General features: G+C 52.0%; 1 pseudogene; it reads right to left on the bottom strand.

The window, feature by feature from the left end:
* Positions 1-2,971, bottom strand: part of LOC149375895 (large subunit ribosomal RNA) — a 5,736-nt pseudogene extending 2,765 nt beyond the window's left edge.
* Between the last annotated feature and the right edge of the window lie 4,529 nt (positions 2,972-7,500).

Raw genomic sequence — 7,500 nt, 5'->3', positions numbered from 1 at the left:
GAGCCCTCGTGATCCTATCTAGCTCATCCGTCAATGTGGCACTGGCCCGCTTCTGACCTATAGGCCTGAAGTCCACTCCTAAATAGCGCCACTCCTCGGTTGGAGTGAGCTGATGAATGGGCGAGCCATCCATAAGATGGAATTGTGGAGTGGTCAGGACCTTATATTTCTTAGCTTTGCCAGCAGGCACTATCGACAGAGCTGAGCACTTGGATTCATTTAACGAGAGCCCCACCTCGTGCCCCTTACCCTCAGCAATCAGGAGGAGCTGGCTCATACCCCTCGCGGTCGAGGAAACGAGCGTGCAGTCGTCGGCGTATGCCAACGCGTTAACTCGGCACTCTCCAAGGTCGTAGCCGATCCCATCAGGCAAAGCCTTTAACACCCGGTCGACCACCAGGCAGAAAAGCAGAGAGGATAACGGGTCGCCCTGTCGAACCCCTCTTCGTACCTCTATCTTTTGTGTGCGCTGATCCTCAACTTCAAGCACCGTGCCACTAATAGCATACGTGCGAGCTATATAGCTGTTAAAACTCGCAGGCAAGCCGGCCTCTCCCAGTATGGCGGTAATAGCATGGTGGCTTACGCTGTCAAAGGCCTTTGCAAAGTCAAGCGTGGCAACATGAATTTCCCGAAGTCGACTTCGCGCGTCCTCCAACAGCGCAGCTAGTGTAGTGATGTTCTCTGCACAGCCATCATCAAGGCATCGCTGCCTCACATCTATGATCCCCGCTTCCCTAATACGGTGGGCGAGGATCTTATGAAGATGTCTGACTGCCACCGATGCTATGCTAATAGGTCGAAAATCAGCAGGTTGTTCACTTACCGCTTTTTTAGGGAGAAACACGGTCCTGCTCACCAGCATTTCAGCTGAGAACGCTCCAGCGGCTAGCACTATATTGAAAAAAAGGGCTTTCACGCACGCAGGTACAGCCCTCCATACCCGGACGGTCACGCCATCAATCCCTGGGGCCGACGACAAAAGGATGGACACTGCGATAGTCTCTTCGCAAGTTATCGGGTGCCACACATACGCCAGATCTTCGCGTTCATGCGGCTTTGGCGAGGGAGGGAACGGTACGGATTCTTGTCTGAGGATAGGTTCCCAATATGCAGACATTTCCGCTATACCAGGTGACCGCACCTCAGGTGTCCCATCCAACACCTCCCTTGCTGCCCGGCTCATATGTTTTTTTTTTTTTTTTAAACATATTCTGCACACGAGCATATTCCCGCCGTCGTTCCCTCCTTCTGCTAGCCGGTGCGCCCCTCCCAATCCTTCGGGGCCTCTGCGGTGCCCTGTGAGGCGGAGGAAACACCAAACTATACCAGTTGCAAAGCTGACGATTGACTTCTTCACCGGAGAGGAGGTTTTTAGCCACCCGTACCAGTACTTCGGAATGCCAACCGTTGACCTGCTCGACTACGGGGATAAGATCCCGAACTGCCGAGGGTATGCTCACATACTGGTCGCTCAGTCTCACAGTGGCCCGACTCCGCCGCGGCGACGAAGGCGGAACCTCTTCGCTAGCCGACTCGTATTCGGAAGACACATCGCTCTCAGCACCTGCTTCTTCTGCAGGCGCCGGTTGCACAGCCCGAATATCCCGTATAGCCGCCTCTACAAGCGCCCTATACTCTGGATTTCTACGCTGTCCCTTCAAGGCTTCAAGGGTCCTCTCAGGAAACAATTCGAGAAGATGCTGATTCATATATCGAACATCTCCTCTCACTGTAGCGACTGCCTCCTCACGAGCCAGCAAACGGCGCTCCTCCGGCGACCACCGCGCCTTCGTCTGGCCCTGGACGATGATCTCCGCATTGACCTCTTCAGGATGAGCACGGCGCCTATGTACCCCTAAACCGATCTTAGTGGAAAAATGGTGTCCACACTCCGGGCAGATGAAATCGCCCGCCAGAGTCGGATCGGGGACCAAAGGATCCGGCTGTGGTATAAAGGGACGCCAATTCGGGTGGACTCTGCTCCGATGGATTTTAAGACCGGACGCTCCACGGAAATACCGGTTACACTCCTGACAATAATTGTCCGGAGGTACACGCTCAGGTGATATTGGCTGTATTATGTGTGGCTGCTGTTGGCCAAGATCTGGTTCGCCTTCTGGTAGAACCTCTCGGGATAGGGCAGAAGTCTGGACCCTCGACCGGAGGCGAGCAGCAACCGGCCGATTGTCAGCAAGGTTTGCAGGTCCGGCGCTCCGAGGCACACGCCGGACATCCATATTTTCATTGTTTCCGTTAGACGTGCCTGCAAGATCAAAGAGCGACGGGATGGCAACCCGCCGCCCCGTAAAAACCACTCCCTAGACGCCTGTCCCAAGCCAAAACCCAGGAACAGACACCAGTTCACCACCGCCCTAAGGCAAGGGAGAAGGTACATGGTTGGGCTGCAACCTTGTGGCGAACTAACTCAGCGTAGGCGGGTACGTCAAGCCCGACCCCAATCAGTTAAGACCAGGGCGCCTGCCTTAAGAGAGTCATAGTTACTCCCGCCGTTTACCCGCGCTTGCTTGAATTTCTTCACGTTGACTTTCAGAGCACTGGGCAGAAATCACATTGCGTCATCACCCGCGAGGGCCATCGCAATGCTTTGTTTTAATTAGACAGTCGGATTCCCCTGGTCCGTGCCAGTTCTGAGCTGAGCGTTAAATGGCGGCCGAAGAGAACGAACGCAACGGCGGAACCGTCACGTAAGCCTCGCAGCAAGGAAGATCCGCGGGAGGCCAAGGCACGGTACCGAGCTCGGTCGCCCTCCGCGACAAATTTACGACGCGCACACCGCGAACGCGATGCACGCGCGCAAACCGCCGCAAAGTTGAACCTCGCCCAGGCCCGGCACGTCAGCCGCACCCGCTTCCCGACCAAGCCCGACACGCCCCGCTCCTCAGAGCCAATCCTTATTCCGAAGTTACGGATCCAATTTGCCGACTTCCCTTACCTACATTATTTTATCGACTAGAGGCTCTTTACCTTGGAGACCTGCTGCGGATATGGGTACGAACCGGCGCGACAGCTCCACGTGGCCCTCTCCTGGATTTTCAAGGTCCGAGGGGAAGATCCGGACACCGCCGCAACTGCGGTGCTCTTCGCGTTCCAAACCCTATCTCCCTGCTAGAGGTTTCCAGGGAACTCGAACGCTTATGCAGAAAAGAAAACTCTTCCCGGATCTCCCGTCGGCGTCTCCAGGTCACTTTGGGTTACCCCGACGAACACTCTTGCGAGAGCCCGAATTTTAAGCGGTTCCGCTGCCGGGTTCCGGAATAGGAACCGGATTCCCTTTCGCCCGACGGGTGTGTGCTTTCAATTAATGAAAATAATAAATTTAAACACCGTCATCGACATAGGATTTCTCCTAGGGCTTAGGATCGACTGACTCGTGTGCAACGGCTGTTCACACGAAACCCTTCTCCACGTCAGTCCTCCAGGGCCTCGCTGGAGTATTTGCTACTACCACCAAGATCTGCACCGACGGCGGCTCCAGGCAGGCTCACGCCCAGACCCTTCTGCGCACACCGCCGCGACCCTCCTACTCGTCAGAGCTTCATGACGTTGTAAAATTGCTTTTACAACGCCCCACTTGCCGCTGACGGCCGAGTATAGGCGCGACGCTTCAGCGCCATCCATTTTCAGGGCTAGTTGCTTCGGCAGGTGAGTTGTTACACACTCCTTAGCGGATTCCGACTTCCATGGCCACCGTCCTGCTGTCTTAAGCAACCAACGCCTTTCATGGTATCCCATAAGCGTCGACTTTGGCGCCTTAACTCGGCGTTTGGTTCATCCCACAGCGCCAGTTCTGCTTACCAAAATTGGCCCACTTGGCACTCTGATTCTTTTTTTTTTTGTATATAAATCTCATGGCTTCAATATTCAAGCAAGCCAGAGATCTCACCCATTTAAAGTTTGAGAATAGGTTGAGGTCGTTTCGGCCCCAAGGCCTCTAATCATTCGCTTTACCAGATGAAACTCGAAATTACGAGTGCCAGCTATCCTGAGGGAAACTTCGGAGGGAACCAGCTACTAGATGGTTCGATTAGTCTTTCGCCCCTATATTTTTTTTTTTAATTGTATAATATTTATTATATTTTACAACATTATTCTTATTTCTAAGAAGACTAGCAAGCCCTTGCACCTAAACCTAACCAATCCCAGTCCTAGTCCTTCCTCTCTCCTTCCAAACCACCACCGATGTCGTCTGATTAAATCTGTTCCAAGCTGAGACAGATCCAATCAGTACCCTTGATGAGATGACAGTCAGATCTTCGTCCCTGACCACTCCTTGACTTCGAAGAGACTCAACAGATGCCTTGCTCCAGACTCCACGCCAATTCAAAGTAATTCCGCAGACTTGAAGCTCCCGCGACTTCTCCGTTTCCTTGATGTTCCTTATGAGGCTGGTGTTGTTGTTGTAGTAGCTGACTTTCTTCTTGTTTGCTTGATCCAGATCAACGAGTTCCGACACTACCTGTGCGTCCAGTACCAACGTTTTGGTACCCAAGGTGGCTACGAGATCCGGCTTCTTTAAGCCTTCCTCAGTATTGTACCTTGGCTCCTCCTTGACCTCGAACCCCATCCTACATAGTCGTCGCTTAATGTACCCACAGACAGCGTCGTGACGTCTTATTCTTATGTCATGGGTACGGAAGCACTGCTGAGAGATATGGTTCATAGTCTCAATATTCTGGCAACCAGCGCGGCAGTATCGATCCGTAGTTCTTCCTCGGCCTGTTCTTGACTTTGTTGGGAGGGCGTTTATGCGAACCTTTGTTGTCATCACGAAGTCCTTTCCTGTGAGGAATCGCGTAGGTTTCGCTAACCATCCATGCTGGCCTTTTACTCGGCTTGATTCCTTCAAGGGGTTACCATCAACACGCCCATATAGGGACCTTGCCCAATGTTCGTCGATCTTCTTTGACGTATCTAGGATATTTCTATCACTACCCTTCAGCCTTACTTCAGCCGCTCGAATTTCTCTCTCCAGATACTCTATAGCCACGGCACCCTCGACATATGTCGATTTTTGTAGTGCCATAAGCCTATTTCTTCTGTCAAGCGGGGCTCTCCACCTAAAAGAGGGCAATCCCAAGCCACCATCCTTTATTTGGGCATGGAAGTAAGCGTTCGGACAATCATGAGGCAAGTGGATCCAAGATCTCACCGCTTCACGCACCTTCTTATCCAAAGCCTTGAGGTAACCAAATGTCACCCTTCCAAGCGTAAGCTGGTAAAATAGGCTTGGGATGACAATAGTCCTTATAGCCCACAACCTTTGCTGAGGCTTTAACGGGGCTTTTGAAAGCAGCTCGATCTGCTGTAGGAGCTTCTCCTTTGCGTTGGACCACACTCGGCCCGAGGCATTGAATTGGACACCCAAGTATCTCCATTCCTCTGACCTTTTCAAAGCAGGAATGTTTCTGCCTCTCACACTAAAAGTGCAATGAGCATCAACGGCCGTGGTCTTCAATTTAGGCACACTTTTAATTGCCACCGTTGCGCATTTGCCAGCGTTTGCCTCCAAACCACACGTGTATAGGAAGTCAGCCGACTGATCTATAAGTGTCTGCAGCCCCACTTTAGATGACGCTGCCAGCACCAGATCATCCGCAAACGCCATCACATCAACCCTGAGACCTTCCATGTTTACTCCTATTTCCGGGTTGACCATCTTTAGGAGCTCATCAATCACAAAGTTGAATAATATCGGCGACAACGGATCGCCCTGCTTGACACCACACGTTGGGCGTATTTTCTGAGAGGTCCATCCTCCGTGTTGCAGCACTGTGCTACTCCGACGGTAAATATTAAGGATGTAAGCTCTCATCCTCTCAGGCACGCCTTTAGCAGTCAGGACACGATCCAGGGCCCCGAAAGAGACCGAGTCAAAGGCCTTGGCCATATCAAGCGTTGCCAGGTATACTTGCTTGTGTCTTTCATGATGGTATTTGAGCACAAGGTCAAGCAACATGATATTATCAGAGCAGCCGTCCGTTGGTCTGAACGCTCTCTGTCTCTGGTCAAGCTCCACGGTGTTTAATCTATTGGCCAATACCTTATGAAACGTCCTTGAGATGACTGACGATATCGCTATCGGTCGATAGTCTCCTGGTGTTACTGCCTCCTTCTTCTTGGGCAGCAGAACAGTCCTAGACATGCACAAGTCCTCTGGCATCTGTTCGCACCACATAAAGACATTGAACAGCCTCACCAGCCATTCTCTTGGGACCCTTCTAATGTCCTTGACCCTGACTCCGTCCAAACCTGAAGCAGTCCCAGTGGGAGGAAATGCCCTCTTGATCTCATCAGGGGTTATTGGCAACCATAAGTTCGGTTTAACCTCATCATCTCCTCTCGTTATTCGTGGGACACACTGCTTTTCAGTAGTCATGACTGTCCTCCAGAAAGGCTCCATTATTTCAATGGGCAATCCCGGAGTCTGAGTCAGCTGGTCGTTTACCACTCTCTTTGCACACTGAGAGGGATTCTTCCTCCATAGGTCCTGGACCCTAGCAAACTCCGCCCTTCTGCACTCCTTTCGACTCCTCGGCATCCACTGCTCACGCCGATGCCCAACACTCTGCTCTCTCCTCCCTTCAGGCGGAAAAGCCTCCCTCATAATAAGAGCTACCTCGACAGCCACTTCTTCTTTGCTTACTCTCAGAACCATCTGGCATAAGTTATTCATACGATTGGAGAAGAATGCATCCTCGTCTAACGGCTGAAGAGATCCAAAGTACTCAATAAATGAGTCTTCAGAGTTCCGCTGCGCTTGGTTTTCAGGCATGCCCTCCTCATTACCAGACTCCACATTCTCCTCCCCTCGTCGCTGTAGCTCATTGGTGTAGTGAGCAACCAGCTCCTTATGGTCCGCTCTCTTTCTCTGGCTCTTAAGCGAGTCAAAGGTTCTACCCTCAAAGAACTCATGGAGAACCAGGTTTATTCTCCTCGCAACTCTAGGATCAGCACTCATCAGTTCAGCCTCTTTCCTTGCGAGCAGTCGCTTTTCCTCTTCCGACCACATCTCATTACGCCTCGGATTCTCATTAAGTCTCCTCTCATCAAACCAGTCAGGGTGACCCCTTTTCTCATGCAGGCCACGTCCATTCAGTTTCGCAAACCTTCTGTCACAGCCCGGGAACCTGCAAAGGTATCCCTCCTGATCTTCACCAGGATCAGCTGGCCCAGGCTCAGGGCTCGAAAGCGTTGGCACAGCGCAGTCAGTGGACTGGCCAGCATTTTTCATCCGAGGCTGAGTTGTATTTCTTGGACCAACACATATATATGCTCACAAGGGCTGGTAACCCTAGCTCGCATTTTTGTTCCCGTTCGCCGGCATCTAGATAAACTTGATGCCGTTGCCCGGCGCTCACGACGTGGACGTGGGAACTTGAGCGCCAAAAAGAGAGTCATAGTTAAGAGAGTCATAGTTACTCCTGCCGTTTACCCGCGCTTGCTTGAATTTCTTCACGTTGACATTCAGAGCACTGG

This window comes from Copidosoma floridanum, unplaced genomic scaffold, assembly GCF_036245765.1.
Source record: "Copidosoma floridanum isolate Cflo_tuat_1 unplaced genomic scaffold, Cflo_Japanese_pri ptg000002l, whole genome shotgun sequence".
NCBI classification, from domain to species: domain Eukaryota; kingdom Metazoa; phylum Arthropoda; class Insecta; order Hymenoptera; family Encyrtidae; genus Copidosoma; species Copidosoma floridanum.
This window is presented reverse-complemented; position numbering and strand designations above follow the sequence as displayed.